The sequence below is a fragment of the Rhinolophus hipposideros genome (assembly GCF_964194185.1).
Source record: "Rhinolophus hipposideros genome assembly, chromosome: 20".
NCBI classification, from domain to species: Eukaryota; Metazoa; Chordata; class Mammalia; order Chiroptera; family Rhinolophidae; genus Rhinolophus; species Rhinolophus hipposideros.
Window position 1 is genome coordinate 42,027,698 of NC_138066.1, and position 18,382 is coordinate 42,046,079.

General features: G+C 41.3%; 1 protein-coding gene across 10 annotated transcripts in view; it reads left to right on the plus strand.

Moving 5' to 3' along the window:
* The first annotated feature begins 1,716 nt into the window (after positions 1–1,716).
* Positions 1,717–18,382, plus strand: part of HELZ (helicase with zinc finger) — a 137,470-nt gene continuing 120,804 nt past the window's right edge. For 3 of the 10 annotated variants that reach the window (XM_081027337.1, XM_081027342.1, XM_081027338.1), the window contains exons 1-3: positions 1,724–1,772; positions 3,082–3,137; positions 7,353–7,409. The gene's annotated coding sequence lies outside the window, so the exon portion shown is untranslated. Of the gene's footprint in view, positions 1,773–3,081; positions 3,138–4,085; positions 4,167–6,605; positions 6,752–7,352; positions 7,410–11,155; positions 11,204–18,382 lie in introns of all 10 variants that reach the window. The other 7 variants (XM_081027344.1, XM_081027339.1, XM_081027341.1 and 4 more) reach the window with 7 other exon arrangements.

The window sequence follows — 18,382 nt, forward strand, 5'->3', positions numbered from 1 at the left end:
TGCACGCCGCGTTCTGGGCTGGGAGTGACTCATTACCTTGCTTCGCTCTCTTCCGTACGGCTGTCCCCGGGCCAATCCCTTAATGAGTCTACACCTCACTCTTCCCATCTGGCAGGGTTTTTAGCACCCCGGGGGCAGGGCTGCACCCTGGACGGTCAGCAACCGTCCAGGTTCCTCGAGAGAGGCTTCTCATAGGGTCTCGAGTAGCCCCCGGCCCCAGGCCCTCCCCGTGCACCGAAGCGCGGATATAATGCCCGTGCATTCCTCTCATGTCAGAGCCATTCAACAGCATTTTGTACCGAATACAATTTCGCAAGCACTGATGACCTAGAGCATTTTCCCTTGGACATCTCTTTGTAAAAATTTGCTTGGAAAGAAAAAGCAACCAGAGCAGGTCCCCAAAGTCTGCACAGCAGAGACCAGAAGCACTGGGAAGTGAGAGAGCGGGGAAGTGACCAACGGGCGCCAAAAGCAAGGGGACGACTGTGCCAGGGCTCTGCTCGCCCAGCGCCACCGAAAGCCCGCGGCGAGTGTCGCCGAGAGAACTCGGCTCCCGGGGAAAGCGCTGGCTGGCCCGAGCGGCGGGCGTCGGCTACCGTACCGGGTCGCTTGCCCGGGTCCTCCGCCGGCGTCCCGGCGCCCCTCACTTCCAGCGCCTCGGGGCGCAGCCAGGCGACTCCGTGCGTCCCCCCACAACCCCTGGGCGGGAGTGGCGCCAACAGTCCTTCGTTCGCCGCCGCCTGGGCTTATCGCCCCGCTGGGACCCGGCAGGTGGACCCGGGCGGGCGCACGCTCCTGCCAGCCCCGGGCCCTCTCCGGCACCCTCCGGACCGCCCTGGCGGAGTCCACAGTCTGCATCCCGAGTTACCTGCCCCGCGAAGTCGCAGTCCGTACGCAGCTCGGGCACTAAAAGCGTGGATTCCGTAGAGCCCAAAGCCACATTCCTAGGGGAGGGGTCCCCAATTATAGGGTCGCGGATCACGTTACCAGCCGAGGGGAGGAGACAGCAGGAGTGAAAGTCAACAGGGTAAAAGTTGCATTTCGCTTATGACTCTATCCCCAACCTCCCCCCACCCCCCGCCAAGTGCGCCTCGACGCTAGTTGACTCGGGGATACCGCGTAGCCCGGAACCCGGAGCCCGACGGCTCCGGAGCGGTTTGTCAGGACGGAGGCACCTTTCGTCCGCGGATGCGGGGGTCAGAGCGCCGGGCGGTTCGCAGGGCTGCCGGGCCCCCGGGCCCCGAGGACCACTCCCGACTGCCCGGGGCGGGAAGCGGGTCACGGGAGACCGCCGCCTTGCGCCGAGGATCTGGAGCAATAACAGACACATAATGCGCACAAATAAATCAATGAGCAGCTCTTTGCTGCCAGCAACAGGGAAACCTCGGGCTGATTAAATGCAGACGTGGGGTGTCTGGCAGGGCAGGAGGGCGGCTGGGCACAGGGAACCCGCGTGGAGGCGAGGGGTGGGGGGAAGGGAGGCTAGGGGCTGCAGCAAAGAGAAAAACCGAAGCCACATTTAAAAAATGGGGGTGACTTTCAAATGCAAACGGCCCGGAGGAGGGGAGGGGGGCCGGCCCGAGGGCGCCCGGCCCGGCTCGCCACCCGGGGCAACTTTCCGGTCGGGAGGTGCGGCCGGAGGGGCGGCGCCGGCGGCAGAGGCGGGAGTCGGGGGCCGAGGGGGGGAGTCACTTTAAAGGCTCTTTCTTACCCATAATGCTTTGTGGGGACGTTGACAAGTGGATCCAAGATGGCGTAGAAAGTAATGACAGGTAAGTCCTGACTTCCCCCTTCTCTGCTGCTGGGACCGCTCCGAGAACTGCCGGAGCCCTCCGGGGAGGGGACTGGACTCTCTTCTGCTTCCCCGGGCCCCGGGAGGGTCGGCCGCGGGGCGGGCTGCGGGTCCCGGCGGCCTTCGGCGGGGCCTGGGAAGCGGGGCTCTTCGAGGCGAGGCCCGGACGCTGGGGCTGTTTACAGCCTCTTCCCCTCCTCGGTCCCCTTCCCCTCCGCGGGGGGCCCAAGCGCCCTCGGCCCGGGCGGTGGACGGGGCCTTGCAGACCCGGGCCGCGAGCCGGCGGGAGGTTCCTGCGGCCCCAGGACTCCGCGAGGGGGAGTCGAGCCTCCCTGCACGCTCCGCGTCTCCGGGTCGCGGCTGGGGGTGGGGAGCGTGCGGGCCTCCCACGCCCCGCTCGGTTGCCCCTCGGAGCTCGGACTTCCCCCCGCGTGGGGCGGGGGCCCGACGGTGGGCGTCGGAGAAAGTGGGTCAGGGGTGCGCCCCCGCCCTCCGCCGCCCAGGTCTGTTGCCTGGGCTTCACTTTTTACCTTCTTTCTCTGCCCCCCTCCTCGGAAATTCTCTTTGGGCCGCAGACACATCAACAAACATAAACACACTGTCCTTTCCCGGCGATTCCTTTAAGACTCCCCTTTTGTAGGGCTAAGGGACTGCGGTTCTACCTAGGGGCTTTGATTCCTCTCCCCTTGAATTATTGGAGCCTTCTGACCCCCCCCAGCCCCCCCTTTGCTGAGTGAGGGTCCTTCAGGCAGGACTGGGAGCCAGGGTCTTAGGATTCTTCTGCGATTGGGATCCTCAGGTTGTGCTTGAAACTCAAAATTGTTCTGCTTTCTCCCGCATAACTTATACTTTTCAGGGAAATCATTAATAGAATATGTGTAACTCCAGAGACAGCGGATTCCTGGGGAGGGGGTGGGGAGTTGTCCTGGCTAGTTTGTTCTCAATTTTGCCCTCTCTTAAACTCAAATGAATGAGGTTTCTTCTCCCTCGTTTCTTCATTTTTTTTCCTTCTTTTTTGAAAGTAAGGTCAGTCGGTGCTGAAGAGATAACTTTTTTTATGTTGTGGATTTTAAGAGCATTTTATAATCTATTTTAGCATACGGAAAGGAAATATTTTTATTTTAAAGTAAAACAAACAGACTCCTTTACAAAGCTGCCTTCTGTACCATTTTGGTAACTTTTTCCATTTGAAATTTAGGTGCCCTTTCACTTCAGGCTGATAAAGTATTTGCTACTGATCATGAATCTTAACTGGTGGTGTATAGCCTTTACTTTTCTATTTGTCTCAGGATTTGGATGAAGTAATTGATCACTAAAGAACTACAGTGCTGGTGAGATGTGTAAGGTGAGACTGCAGTTTAAAATGATTTACCTTTTTTCCTTCTTTATTTTAATGAACTCATAAGGGTAAGGCTGAAACTTAAGTAATTTGATGGGGCCATCTTTATTTTCCAAATAACTCATTCAATCAAGTGGGTGTATAGGCGGGCTAAGTTTAGAAAGGAAAAATGTGTCAAATGTACCAAACTTTTCAGTGTCTGCAACATACTCAACCATAGTGGAGCTTATCCAGAGCCAAATATTATTTGCAGCTATCCTTGATCAGTATCTTCACCAGGGGTAGTTATAGTGTGCCTATTTAAATTTCCTTGTGTAATTTTAATTGGATGTCTTAATTTTATCTGTGTTTTGGTGTCCGTCACCTAACGCTACATTGAGTGTTACTGATTGTGTATGTGGATTTTGTATGTGCACAGTTTGTGGGAATCTTGCAAAGTACACCCTTTACATTGTAAAGAATTATTTTAGGCAAGTCAGTCACTCCTTTTATTTTCTGAAAAGTGGAATAGTACTTGTCTCATCATTACTTTGAAATAAAACCATTGGTATTGAGTTTTGCTGAGCTTATTAGGGATAAGATTGGTGTCATTATTTTCTGGTCACAGGTGGTGTGTGAATTCAAAGTGTTGCTTTATTTAATCTAACTGGTGATGCTTTGGATTTGAAGGACATTATTGATATAATATTAGTGAACATTTGGTATTTGGTACTGGGGAGAAGGAGAGAAGTTTGCTAATTTTACATTTTTCACATGCAATTTTCTCAACTTTAAAAATATTGTACTATGGTTTACTGACAAAATTAAGTTACGATACATTGATTAGTTACTGCAGGTTTTTTTTTTTTTAACACATCTGGGTAGCATTTGGATTTTGAAATCCTCTCATAACTTTTCATATTATCACATCATCTGTTTAAGAAGAATAAGCTGTGCTTTATTTTTTTTTTTCAGATTGAGGCATACAATTGACATTTTGCCTTTTAAAAAAGGAGTTGGGAGAGGAAGGTGGACATAAACCCAGATTTTTTTTTTGTAAGTGCACACACCACCTTCCCTTGTGTCTGAAACTCAGCAATGCTTGTGTGTATTACATTTATTTTTATTCTTGGCAGAGCAAATACAGATTTTTCAATTTATTTATTTTCAGCTTACAGATGGAGGCATATTCATGCCTTAGATCTCCCAATCTGAACCTTTTATTTTTATTTATTTATTTGGTTTTTTTGTTTGTTTGTTTGTTTTAAATTTACAGATTACTTTGTGGAAAGGAACCAGTGATCTGCTTTTTGGCTTACGGAGATGTTCATTTGTAGTCTAAAATTGAATATTTAGAAATAGGTAATCTTGTGGGTCTAGTGTTGTTTGTCCTGAATTGTGTCAGGACATTTTCCACAATTTTCACACATGTTGACCATGTGAAGTATTAGTATTCACTTCAAAGTGAAGTTAGTGGTTGGCCACCAAACAAGTTGTTACACAAAGACTTCTAAAATGGGAAATACCATAGTAATGAAGGTTGCGGTGAAGTAGAAGTCTGTGTCTTTGAGCTGAATACAGACGTAGCTTTTTTAGTCTGTCCTTTTGGCTGGGAAGCTAGGACACTATTTTTAGGTAAGACTGCAGTTTTGGGGAGTCCTAAGTACCTCTCTGTCAGCTGGTAATTTGACTTTTGCAATTGTTAGCAAGAAGTTTCATTTTCTGATACCATAAATATTTAATCTACATTGTTTTAAAGTCTATATACATTTTGGAGTGTCCAGTGTTTTGCTGGAGAGAGGAGTGAGCCAAACAAAGGGAGAAATCATTCCTACTTGCAAAGAGCCTTGTGAGGTTTAAAAATATGCAGCATATTCCTGAAAGGCTAAGAATATTGCAGAGTGAACTACAAATAAGTAGACTAGATCGTATACATGCATTTTCGTTCTCTTTCAGAAGTAGGCTTGGTATTAATATTAAATGCAAATCAGTCTATAATTGTCTGTCAGACTATATTTAAGATCCCGATACAGGCCTGGCACAAGAAATAATGTTCTTTGTCTGTTGTTTCAAATGCATAGAAAATTGTGGGCCAAGTTTATCAACTTGTTGATACACAAGAGAGGGGAAGAGGCTACTTAAAAAATTATAAGCAAATTATTTTGGTTGTTTATTTTCATACACTTGGATAAGTGTACATGCAAATGTAATTTGATTTCTAAGTAATATTTTGAAATTTCTAGGAGAGAACTATGATAGGTGTGGAGACTGTGGCCCCAGTAGTTTACAGTTCATTTAAATTGATGGGTGTAGTCAGGATTATTTCTGTAGCATTGGCTAGAAACAATGGCCTGTCACTTTAAGGGAGGCTGGGATAATACTTTTAAATAGTCCTGAATTTAATAAAGTTAATATTCTTTTTGAAAAATAATATTAGAGATGGATATAACATGAATACTTTTAATTTACATGTATAATAGTTTTTTTAAAAAGTATTAAGTTGCGTAAGACAAATTGAAAGTTTTTCAGCATACTACCAAATAGACCAACTTGTTTACTCATATAAATTGTACTGGGTCAATTTCTCCAAGAGCAGAAAGTTGCCTGATAACACCAGAGTTTGTATATTCATCTTGCTTTTGAATGAAAACAAAAAGCCAAAAACTGATTCGTCATTAGGTTCTTTAAGGAATATATACATATTTTTTTTGACTGAACTGTTCTAAAGTGTGAATGTGTGTGATTTTTGTTATTCCTGTACCATATTTAAGGTGTTCTCTACACATCTGAATTCTCCTTTTTGCTTTCTTCTGTGGAAATTGTTTTGGCGAAAATAATACTGTAAATCAAGCTTCCTGTCAGTAGACAATATGTGTAACTATTAATAATGTCATTTTAAAAATTTTATTTGTATTAATTTATTTTCATGCAAAACTGATGCATGCTATGGTAAACAAATCTGAGCAGTACTTAAGTGTATAAAGTAAAAAAAGATGAAAAAAAACAAGCCTCTGTTCTCCTTCCTCCATCTTTAGTCCTGTTCCCCTGAGCTAACCATAGAAAACGTTTGGTGTCACTTGGCTTTTGGAAGGCCTCTCTGTTGCTGAGGAAGAGTGGTAGCTGTGAAAGCAGAGGAGAAGTCAGGGAAGGCATGGCCACCGAACCAGTTTAGATATTGTGCAGGGACTGTTCCACTCTTATTTCCTGTGATGTTAAGTAATATTGATAATCTTAAACTACCATCAGGTTGTGATAACTGTAATTGAATTGTTAGTGAAACACTCAAACAGTTAATTACATTGTCAGATCAGTCAAGTTTTGATTTGTTGATATTTTAAGGAAATATTTGTGAACCTTATAGGGCTGGGGGTGATAATTACCATCTGTAATTATATGATATGCTGCACAGTATCCTTACTATATAGGCTTTTTATAACTCATTATCTCTCCTTTATTCCTCATAACAACTCTAAGATAGTTTTTTTGTGTGTGAAGATTTTATTTAAGCTCCAGGTCCAGTTGCTGTTGCTAGTTGCAGGGGGCGCAGCCCACCATCCCTTGCGGGAGTGAACCTGCAACCTTGAGAAGACGCGCTCCAACCAACTAAGCCATCTGGGAGCTCAGCGGCAGCTCAGCTCAAGGTGCCGGTGCTGCGTTCAATCTTAGTTGCAGGGGGCGGAACCCACCATCCCTTGTGGGACTCGAGGAATTGAACTGGCAACCTTGTGGTTGAGAGCCCACTGTGGGAATTGAGCTAGCAGCCTTCGGAGTTAGGAGCATGGAGCTCCAACCGCCTGAGCCACTGTGCCGGCCCCCAAGATAGTTTTTGTAATTTACGTTTTGCAAAGGAGGAAACTTAGACTAAATATAAAGTAACATAACCTCACAAGACTAGTAAGTAGTGGTGCTGGTGTTTTGGAAAGCCTGTGCTCTTTCCATTGTAATGTGCTCTGCTACTTCTGTCTAGTTTGTCTTTATTTTCCATATGAGGCGTTTTAGGCCTGGCGAAGTCAAGTGACTTGCCCAAGGTCACACAACTAAGTAGCAACATTAAACCAAACTTTTATCTCTGGACTCTTATCTCAGGACTCTTGGTCCTTGCTGGTTATGCTATATTTTGTTGAAATACTACAGACCAAAAGACCAGAAGCTGTGAATACTGGATACAAATGCTTCAGAACTGATACATCAACCTTGGTACTTTTTACTATGTATTTAAAAGCTTCCTTCTCTCTCTTTCAGAAATTATAAAGAGCTCTGATGGGCTATTTGGGTGATACCCAGTGCAGTGAACTGCAGGTGAGTGAGTATGGTTTAGCAGAGCCTTATTTAGAAAACAAGAAATTGGTAATGCTTGAGAAAGAGACCAGAAAGACTTAATCTCAGCAAGAGCATCTGGTCAGAAAGGATGAGGTGAGGCAGGGTGGAGCAGAGGTAACCGGAAGATGAGAGTCCTGACTGAAATGGCTACTTCTGGTCTGGAACAGACTGGATGATGCTGAACATACTCTGAAGAGACTGCCTGCTGCTTTGTCAGGGTTTGTTTGAAGAGAAGTGAGGGTAGGTTAATCTTCCACTTCTGTTCTGAATGAGTAACTGCACAGGGGCTCAACCTATCTGCATAAGATTGGAACTTAAGAGGTTCTTCAGTTTTTGTGTCAACATTCTTGAGTGGCAATCACCCTGTGCTTTGATGAACTTGGTTAAGTATTGAATTGTTTGTTTTTTGTTATCTGCTATGTATGTGTTGTCGTAAATGACTGTATATGTTTGCATATTTGAGGCTCTAGATAGAACACATCAATAGAAACAAAAGTTTAAACTTTTTCTAATGGTTGTATTAGTCCTTCAGATAATTTATCTTTTGCTGAAATGCCCTAAGTAAAGAAAAACAATTTAGTCTTGAATATTTACTATTTCACAGTAATCTCCTTGGTCCATTATAGTAGAAAATGGTAATACCTCAGAAAAACAGTCAGAAAACTGTTTTGTCCTTGTGGGACATCAGTGGTAAAATTATTTTTTGATATGTTTTCAATACTAGTCTCTTGTTAGACATCACCAGCTCCAGAAAGCTTCATCTGTTAGTAAAATGACTTGCCATCCTGCCTTTTGGACTTTAGCTGTGTAAGATTTACAAGACGTTGCCAGCTACTTTTTTACCCATCTGTTTTTTTGTTGTTGTTTTTCACCCATCTGTTTAAGATGGAGTTTTTAGTTTTCTGTTCCTTGTAGTTAAAATAACCTTTTCCCCTCTTTTAAGTATATCCAGGTCTCCTTGTTCCTAGTTTGTTGATTTGCCATGAGTCTGCACTGCTTTTTAACTGATTCAGTCCGCTGCTGAGTCAGCAAGTTGGCCTTGAGAATCCCAGAAACTTTAATGTAACAATGTACTTTTTTAGGATATATAATTGAATTTGGGCTTGTCTACGTGCTGATTGTAGGGATCTTTGTTTCTTGAGTATATGCTTGTTTGGCATGATTCATCCATCCCCCACAGGTTCATGGGGATGACCAGACGACCAATTGAGGTGGTTTTTTCGGTCCTTGAAAGCTGGGGTCTGGGCTTGTCACAGTTCATCATGATAAGAAGTGCATGCGAGAGTTCTCAGTTAAGGCCCAAGGGAGCCATAGAAGGAGGTGGGGACTTCTTCTTGAGACTATATCAAGCTTGTATCCTGCAACCACTCTGTTTCCTCAGTATGGTGGAACTTTCTTTCTTAAATTACAAGATAATTTAAGAATTGATATTAAATAGTTAAAATTTGTGTTATTACACTAAAATAGTTGATTTTCTTTTTGGCATCCCCATTACAATATATTTTGCTCATTTTAAATTATGGTGCATATAATTTGAATTTTTTCCTGTTTATTAGATCATGAAACATTTCCATGTTAAAGGTGCCACAATTTTAACGTATATGGTTACCTTTCGAAAGGCAAACTATTTCATCAAGTCCTGCTCCTATAATTCACCTAAGTCTTTTTATGTTACGTATTTATGTTGCTGGCCGCTTTTCAGTTAATACTTTCATCTGCATTATTGTAGATATTATTGTATTTTTTTTCTGATAATTATATCTCTAAATTTTTGAGTACATCATGTGTTAAATGGTATGAACGTTTTTATGGCTTTTGATACAAGTATATCTTGTCATGCTGTTTTTGAAGAATATTTTTACCAGTTTGTACTACTAACAGATACATGGTGTTTCTGTTTCAACGTGACTGGACAGAAATACATTTTTTCCTTAAAAGTTTTTGCTTATTTAATAGTGTGAGTGGTACTTGCATATCTTTGTTCTATGATGTTGAATTTTGCTCTTAAATTGTTTGTTAATATCCTTGGATATGTTAAATTGTTTGTTCAAATCCTTGGATATGTTAAGCAATAAACTATTGATGTGGGCTTTGGATGATAAGGCAGGTGTAACCAGCTACTACACAGTTGATTATGAAAAAGATAACGAGAATACGTTCAATGATAATATTCAAAGAGAGTCTGGTTTAGGTGGTACATGATCTTGGGGATAGTGGGTAAAGGGGGAACAAGTGGGTCATTCCAAGGTTCAATTCAGCAAATACTTGCGCGTCCACTGCGTACCATATGCCTTTGTGTCCTCTGAGTGCTTTTCAAGTTACCATGGCTGCTACCTGGTTGAAGGAGGAGGCTGCTTGAGAATGCTTGAGGTTTGACCGACTGGGGACTCTGGCTGCTGAAGTCCCTTTGTGGCTGCTGGGAGGGCTGAGGGGATCACTGTCTAGAACATCTTTGACTCATTCAGGGCCTACCAGGTGCCTTGGCACTCTTCTTGAGAAGCTCTGTTCTGAGACATACAAAGATGAATAAAACATCATTTCTATGGACAAGGAAGGCACCATCTAGTAGGGAGAATAGACTAATGATGAAAGGACTAATAGGAATTTGATAGGTACTATAAAAGGGATTGGGACACAGTGCTTAGGCCTTAAGTGGAGGGAATGGCACTGCCCCCTTGGGGAGATGGAGGAATTCTTCAGCTGAAGAGATGGCATTTATATTGCACCACGGTGACGAAGAGAAGCAGTGGAAAGAAGAGGGATGGTGATGGTGGTGGTGGTGGTGGAGAGGGTAGCTTGAGAAAGGCTGGGTGGTGTTGGAAACGAGGTGGGTGTCAGGAAACTGTATATCCAAATTACCTGGACCCTGGGATACATAAAGGAACATAGTGGAAGGTGAGGCTGCCAAGAGGTCAGGACTGAGTTTGGAGGGTCATACTGAGGAGGAGTGTGATGGATGGGCAGTGAGGAGAAACTAGACAAGGGACTTCAGTTGGGTTCATGGTGATAGTTCGAGTGAGGAATGGTGAGCGCCTGAAATGAATTGGTGGCCTTGGGAATGGAAGGAGGTGATGGATTCAAGAGATTTTTTGGAGGTTGAACAGAGAGATGTGGTGACTGATTAGGTAGGAGGGAAGGGAACAAACAGTCAGTTCTGTGTCTCAAGTCAGAGATGATGAGGTTTTTATGGTTGGGTGGCTGGCAGGATGGGCCATGAGGAATCGGGAAGTCAGGAGGAAGAACAGGTTTTAGAGGTTTAAAATAGAGACAAGATGAATTTGGTTTTGTGTGTTGAGTTTAAGGAACTAGTATAAAGCTGAAATAAGAATTTTAATCCTTAAAGGAACTGAGGAGGAAGTTCCGGGCCCTGAAGAGTGAGAGGACTGGGTGAGGTCTCAGTCAGTTAAAGCAGAGCGAAGACTGAAACTTCCTGATTCTCAGCCCAGCACTCTTTTCTCCCAGTCTCCAGCTGAGAAGTGCTGGAGGTTCTCAGTGGTGGTGTTTTTCTCACACCTAGGTGTGCTCAATAGAAAGTTGGAAGTGGTAGTTTATGTTGGGAAGCGAGGACTTTATTTTTTAATTAATTTTTTAAAAATTATGGACACTTACAGACATACAGAAATGGAAAGAAAAGTATAATTAACTCCACTGTATCCATTGTCCAACTTTCACAGTTATTAATGTTGTTCCATCTGTTTTCTTCCTCCCCATCAATTATATTGAAGCAAGAGGGAGAAGGTGTTTTGGTGACCTGAAACTTTGTGTATTTGCAGGTAAGGAGACTTGAACAGTTTAGTGGGGTATTTCCAAGCTTTCTGGGTGGGGTCTGGAGTGAACAGAAGTAGGATTTACTCTAGAATTCCAGTGCTGCCTCAGACTTCTTTTTTGGGCAAATCACTTAAGTCTTCTGAGAGTTAGTTTGTCTGTGAGATGGAGATACTATCAGCTTCACGGAATCACTTGAGATCAGGTATGTAAAAATCCCTCTATGAACTCTAAACTTGGAGGCTCAAGTATTATGCAGATTTTAGTTGTCAGCAGTTGTCCTTTGGGCTTCTGTGTTGCTGGCATGAGGTTTATAAACAAATTTTTATTATTCAACAAATACTTGTCAGCCCCCTGGGACTTCAGCAGTGAACAAAACAGACAAAAATCTCAGCTTTCGTGGAGCTCATGTTCTAGATCTAGATGATAATACTTTTATAGTGATTGATAGTTACAATAGCTAATACTTTTATAGTGATTAGTGTGGGCCAGGAACTGTTCTAAGTGATTTCATATTTTAACCTATTTAATTCTTGCAACAGTATTGTGAGGGAGTTATTGTTGTTATCTCCAGTTTGCAGGTTTGGAGATGAGAAATTTTTATGCAGATTGTCTCAAGTCGCAATGCCAGGATACACATTTGGGCAGATAGGGCTTCAAGCCCATACTCTTAACCCCTATGCCATAGAACATCTTTAACTCATACTAGTGTTTGATACAAATAAAAAAGTTAGGTCCAGATTGAAATTATTCCTAAACAAATAAACGTGCTCTTCTTGTAAAAGACAAAACAAAAACAAATGAAAAAAACAACAACCAACCAGCAGTATTTCTCTGTGGATAAAGGCGTATTAGCATTTCATAGAACAGTATTTTTTTTCTTAACTTTTTATAGACTTCCCCAACTTTCTTGATTTTTTTTTTTTTTTTTTTTTTTTTTTTAGCTACAAATGGCCACCTCAGGTGAAGGCAGCCATTTTTCTGCTGGCACCTGAGCAGGATCTCTTCTTGCTTATAAGTCCCTTTTTCCTCTTCTCCCACTCCCGGTTTTCCTTATCTGGAGGGGAATTTCCTTCTCTGATCTCCCCTATTCTCTGTTCTTCCCTTTTCTCGTAGTTGTGTTATCCCTTTCCAGCCTCAGCTGTCCACGTCCTGAGGGACTCCCTTCCTCCTGCCCTCGCCTGCTCTTTCTTCCCTCGCCTGCCTCTGCCAGCCACTCTGAACCTTACACTGTGCTTTGGCTTTTCTCAGTTTATTTAGTGGGACTAATGTTGGGACCACTTTCCTGCCCCTGGCCCTGGCTCTGCTCTGTCAGCTCAGTCCTCCTTCGTGGGCAGGCCATATTGGGAAATGGCAGTGGGCATTCCTTAAATTTGCATCTGGAGCACAACATAGGCCTTACTGCTTATAAAGAGGGTATTATGGATAAGATACTTTTTTTATAAATGTGATAACATATACAAAACATAAAATTCATTATCTAAACCATTTTAGCATACAATTCAGTGACATTAAGTACATTCACGTTGTTGCAGGACTGTCACCATCCTCCATCTCCAGCATTTTTTCATACCCCCAAATTGGAACTCTGTGCCCTTTAAACACACACTCTCCGTTGCCCCCTCCCTCAGCCCCTGGCAGCCACCATTCTACTTTCTCTATGAATCTGCAGTCTCTATGAATCTGACTACTTTAGGGACCTCAGATAAGTGCAATCATACAATGTATGTCCTTTTATGCCTGGCTTATTTCAACTGGCGTAATGTCTTCAAGGTCCATTTATGTGGTAGCATCATGGGTCAGCATTTCCTTCCTTTTTAAGGCTAAGTAATATACCATTGTATGTAAATGCCACATTTTAAAAATCCATTCATCGCCTGATAGACACTTGAGTTGCTTCCACCTTTGGCTTTTGTGAATAATGCTGCAATGAATGTTTTCTGTTCTTTTGGGAAATACCCAGAAGTGGAATCGTTGGATCATACGGTAATGTTTTGTTTAAATGTGGGGGAATCACCATACTGTTTTCCATAGCAGTAGCACCATTTTATGCCCCACTAGCAGTGCACTAGGTTCCAGTTTCTCCACATCCTTGCCAACACTTGTTCTCTATTTATTTTTATAGTAACCATCCTAATGGGTGTGAAGGGATAACATATACCTGTTTTAAAGGTGTCTTGTGTAGAATCATAGAATTTCAGGACTGGAAATGATACTAAGGTTTCTAATTCAGTTAGAGGTAGACAGCAAGGAGTTTCCTCTGCTTCAGCATTTCCACTGTCTTCTCAACTGAAGAAAGGCATTTTGGGCAGGTGTGTCTATTGGATCGTAGGCTCAAGCCGAGCTGTCTTTGCTGTGGGTACATGGAATGAAGAGATCTGCCAGTGACCCTCTTTCTTACACTTCTTTACAGTCTCCAACTGTGTCTTCTGGGTTATGTAATCTTCTCGCCAGCTTCTTTAAGGAATAAAATAATTGTACTCAAATAAACATATTTAAAAAAAACTAGATACATTAAAGACTATATTCAGTATCAATTTGTAGGGAACCTAAATATTATTCCTGAATGTTAGCTATAGTTTCTTAACTATGGGAAATAAATCACCCGTTTTTGATTATTTTTTTTTCCAACTTGGAAAAGATAAATTAAGCAGTACATAGAATATATTTTCTATTTAAGAAAAAATTAAAACTGGATTAATTTGGGTTTTGAATCACTTTTTTAAGTTAAAGCCATTTGTTTAATTTACATTATGAAAATCTTCAGGACTATAGCAAAGTTGAAAGAACAGTATAATCAATACTCAGTTGTTAGCATTTTGCCATAGTCTGCCTGCCTTGTCTCTTTTTCTAAATAGAGGTGTTTTTTGTTTATTTTTCTGAGCCAACTGAAAGTAAGAAGTGGCAGACAAACATCTTGGATGGCACTTCATCCATCATGTATCTCCTAAGAATGAGGACATTTTTCTTCATAAACATAATAGCATTCTTACACTTTAGAAAATAATTCAATAATGCTAATGGTTATACTATGAAATATCAAGTCAGTATATAAATCCCCATTTAGCTCCCAAATATATTTCGTTTCTCTAGGTGGTTATGTCCCTTTAGTTTCTTTTAATCTAGAATAGTTCCCCCTCTCCTTTTTGTTTTTCACGATGACGAAGTGTATTGCTTGTTGAAAAATTAGAAAATGCAGATGAATAAAAAAATCTGTAATTGACCACTCAGAGATACCAATTTTTACTTTTAATTTTGGAATAATTTCAGATTTACAGAAAAGTTGTAAATGTAGGTTAGAGTTCTCATATTCTCTTCACTTAGTTTTCCCCCATTATTAACATTTTACATTTCTTTTTCTTTTTTTTTAAGGGGAGCAGGACTTTATTGGGGAACAGTGTGTACTTCCAGGGCTTTTTCCAAGTCAAGTTGTTGTCCTTTCAGTCTTAGTTGTGGAGGGCACAGCTCAGCTCCAAGTCCAGTTGCCGTTGCTAGTTGCAGGGGGCGCAGCCCACCGTCCCTTGCCGGAGTCGAACCGGCAACCTTGTGGTTGTGAGGACACGCGCTCCAACCAACTGAGTGAGCCATCTGGGAGCTCAGCGGCAGCTCAGCTCAAGGTGCTGTGTTCAATCTTAGTTGCAGGGGGCGCAGCCCATCATCCCTTGCAGGACTCGAGGAATTGAACCGGCAACCTTGTGGTTGAGAGCCCACTGGCCCATGTGGGAATCGAACCGGCAGCCTTCGGAGTTAGGAGCATGGAGCTCTAACCTCCTGAGCAACCGGGCCGGCCCCACATTTTACATTTCTATGGTACATTTGTCAAATCTAAGAAACTATCATTGGAACGTTAGTATTAAGTAATTTTCAGATTTTGTTTGGATGTCCCAGTTTTTCCACTAAAACCCTTTTCTGTTCAAAGATCTACGTAGGAACCATGGTGAATGTAGTTGTCATGTCCTCTGGGTTATGACAGTTTTTCAGAGTTTCCTTGTTTTGATGACAAGAGTCCTGGTCAGGTATTTCATAGAATGTCCTTCAGTTTGGTTTGTCTGATGTTTTCCTCATGATTAGATGGGAGTTATGGGTTTTGGAGAAGGAGATAATCACTTGTAATATTTTGTTTCATATGTCTCTTGGCTGTTTATGTAAAAGACTCTGTACATACAGATACACATTTTATAAAAGTGGGATTATAGATTATATTATTTTATAATTTGCTTATCGTTATTTATAAAGTGAGATTACACTATAAATACTATTTTGTAACCTGCTTTTGTTAACTTTACATCTTTCCAATAACCCCTATTTTTAACACTGTTTCTGTAGGAAACTCTTCTGAGTTTTCAAATATCTGATTTGAAAATATAGTTTTAGAGCACCGACTGTTGGTAAGTTGAAGACAGCCTTTAAGAGGTGGTAGTCGTGGTACGCTTTTGTTTTAATTATTCAGTTGGTTCTTTTATATTTATGTTTTATTTAAAAAGGTCAACTGTTTTAGATTATGATGTGTATATACATCTAAACAGATAATATGGAAGGAAAAAGTAATAAAGACAACAGAAAATGTTTTATAATAAAGTTTTCTTGGCAAGTGGCAATCTTTTCTAGAAGTCAGTCTTTTAACATAACTTGCTTGTTTTGTAAATACGGGTTTCTGTTTATTCATATCTTTGATTAGGAAGCATATTATGATTTGGGAGGAGGCTCAAACTCTGCAAGAAATAATTTGGAATTATTGAAACTAAGAAGGCAATGGGTCAGGTAAAATCAAAGTAATAGGTATAAAAAGAATTTTCAGATTTAGCTGTTGATATGTTTTAAAAATTTAGTTCTTGTTTTTATCATTTTAGTCACTGAAACAGATGGTAGAAGGTCCATCAGGGTATTTCTTTTATGTGTTTAAAACATTTACTTTGCTGTATTGAATTTTATTCATTCTGGAATTTGGGAGAGTTTACCTCTATGAAAGAGATTTTTCAAAATAGAATATGATTGATCATCTTAGTTTCTAGTTTTCTTCTCAGTAGGCTTAGCTTTTCTTCTAATGCTTCTTGCATACTCAGTGATTGTGTAAGAGTTTTAGAGAAAAATGCAAGTCTGGCTGAATATTAAGCACAGTACAACAAATAAAACTCTATTACTTTGCAGAATATTTTGCGTATGTATCCCATACGACCACAGATTCCAGTTTTGTATGAAAGCAGATAAACTTAAAGATAATACAACATTCCACTTTCTGACTTGTCATTCTAATGAGAATTGAATTTGGTATAGGACATCTTGGAATGCTTGGCATTTAGGTTATTTTAGGTCATCTCTTTGGGAAATGCAATTAAAGCATTTATTGAATGGTTTTAGTGAATTCAATGGTTGCCATGGGGCTATAAATGATGTAAAAGAAAATATGACTCCTATTTATGAGATAGTTGTCTTAAGGGTTAAGGCATCTGACATGATATATTTAATGCAAGATAATAGATGATTAAGAGGCCAAATCATTCTCTAAGAAGTAATGCTGGGGGCGGTCTGTTGGCTCACTTGGTTAGAGCGCAGTGCTCTTAACACCAACTTCGTCAGTTCAGTTCCCACATGGGCCAGTGAGCTGCACCCTCCACAATTAGGGTAAAAACAGCAGCTTGACTTGGAGCTGATGGGTCCGGGAAAAACATATTGTTCCCCAATATTCCTCCCCTCCAAAAAAAAGATTAAAAAACAAAAAGAAGTAATGCTGGTTTGGGTAGAAGAGCATTTTAGGCAATTAGGCCCTGAAATATTCATTTAAAGCTGTGTAGGATTTAGGTCCAGAGAGAGGAGGGAAAGGACATTTGGATGAGGGGAGGGCATTGTCAGATATTCGGAATCTGGACTGTGCTTGGGGCTTGCGTGGGGAGTGGTGGGAAAGTTAGGTTGTAGCCAGACTGTGGTAGCCTGGATCTCGAGAAATGAGCTTGGAAGTTACTTTACAGGCATTTTGGAACCGCTGTGCCATCTCTAGAGTAATGATTCTTAACGTTTTTCCTCCCTGAGGAAGCATGACATACTTTTACTAGTTGTAGTGTCTCACTGAGGCCATGCTGCCCAGTGGGGAAAAGGGGCAAGTTATGATATGCTTTCCTTACTCCACTGTGCTAGGTCATGTGGGTTTTTAAATGATGTATCATTCTGGCTCTTCTTTTTTTTTGGTCATAATATATTTACTACTTTCTATTATAGTCTTGTTTTCAGAATGATAATGGAGTTTCCCCAGGGAGAGTAATGTGTGAGGCAGTGTAAAGGCAAACTACTGACTTTTTAAAAAATGTGAATTTCTAATTTTTTCCATAAGAGTTATTTTGGTTAAATTTTTGTTTTTTAGATATGTAGAGAAACTTATATACTTTATTATGTTTGTCTTTTAAGTTTTCCTATGGTTTTGTTTATATAGTTTAATAATTAAATATAACTTGAGGTCTAATCAAGAACTGATTATGGATATTAGTAATTTTTGTCCAAGTAGATAGTGGTAATGTTTAGCAGCGCTCACCAGTCTTCTGAAACCTTAACAGATTCATTCCACCCAAGTTAATTATGAGGTAGATAAATTTTTTTTTTTTCTAATGGAGACAAGTGTATAAGGCAGATACAGAAATTATCTTCAAGTTAGATTGAAATTTTAGTTACTACTGTTGGCTCCCGCTATTTGATCAGAGTTCATTTTCTTTGAAGTCTGTCTCTAACCTAGTAAGGTTTAGGTCTTTTGAAATAAAAGAGGACCATGACTACATTAACAAGAAAATTTAAGGAAGATAACTGATTTAAAAAAAAATAAAAGTACATTTCATGACTTGATTTCAAGGTTGCCTGGTGGTTACTCTCATACTGTTACAGAAAGAAATCCACAGTGGGAGGAGAATGATACTTACAAATCATTTCCTTTCTTATCATCTGTTATTGAAACTGTCTTTGTCCAGGCCAGTCTGCCTACCACCTCTGTGTTACACTACTGATTTCATTTTTATTCCAGTATTTACTTTTGATCTTGGACCAATTATCTACAGTGGAACTCTTCAAATGTATCCTAAATTTTGTACCAAGTGAACTCAATGATTTTTCTATTTGGAGACATTCTTTCTGAGGTTCCATTCTTGCCTCTAAAACCTACATGTGTGGGAGGAAATGTACAGGTTTTCCATTTATTAACAGCAAAC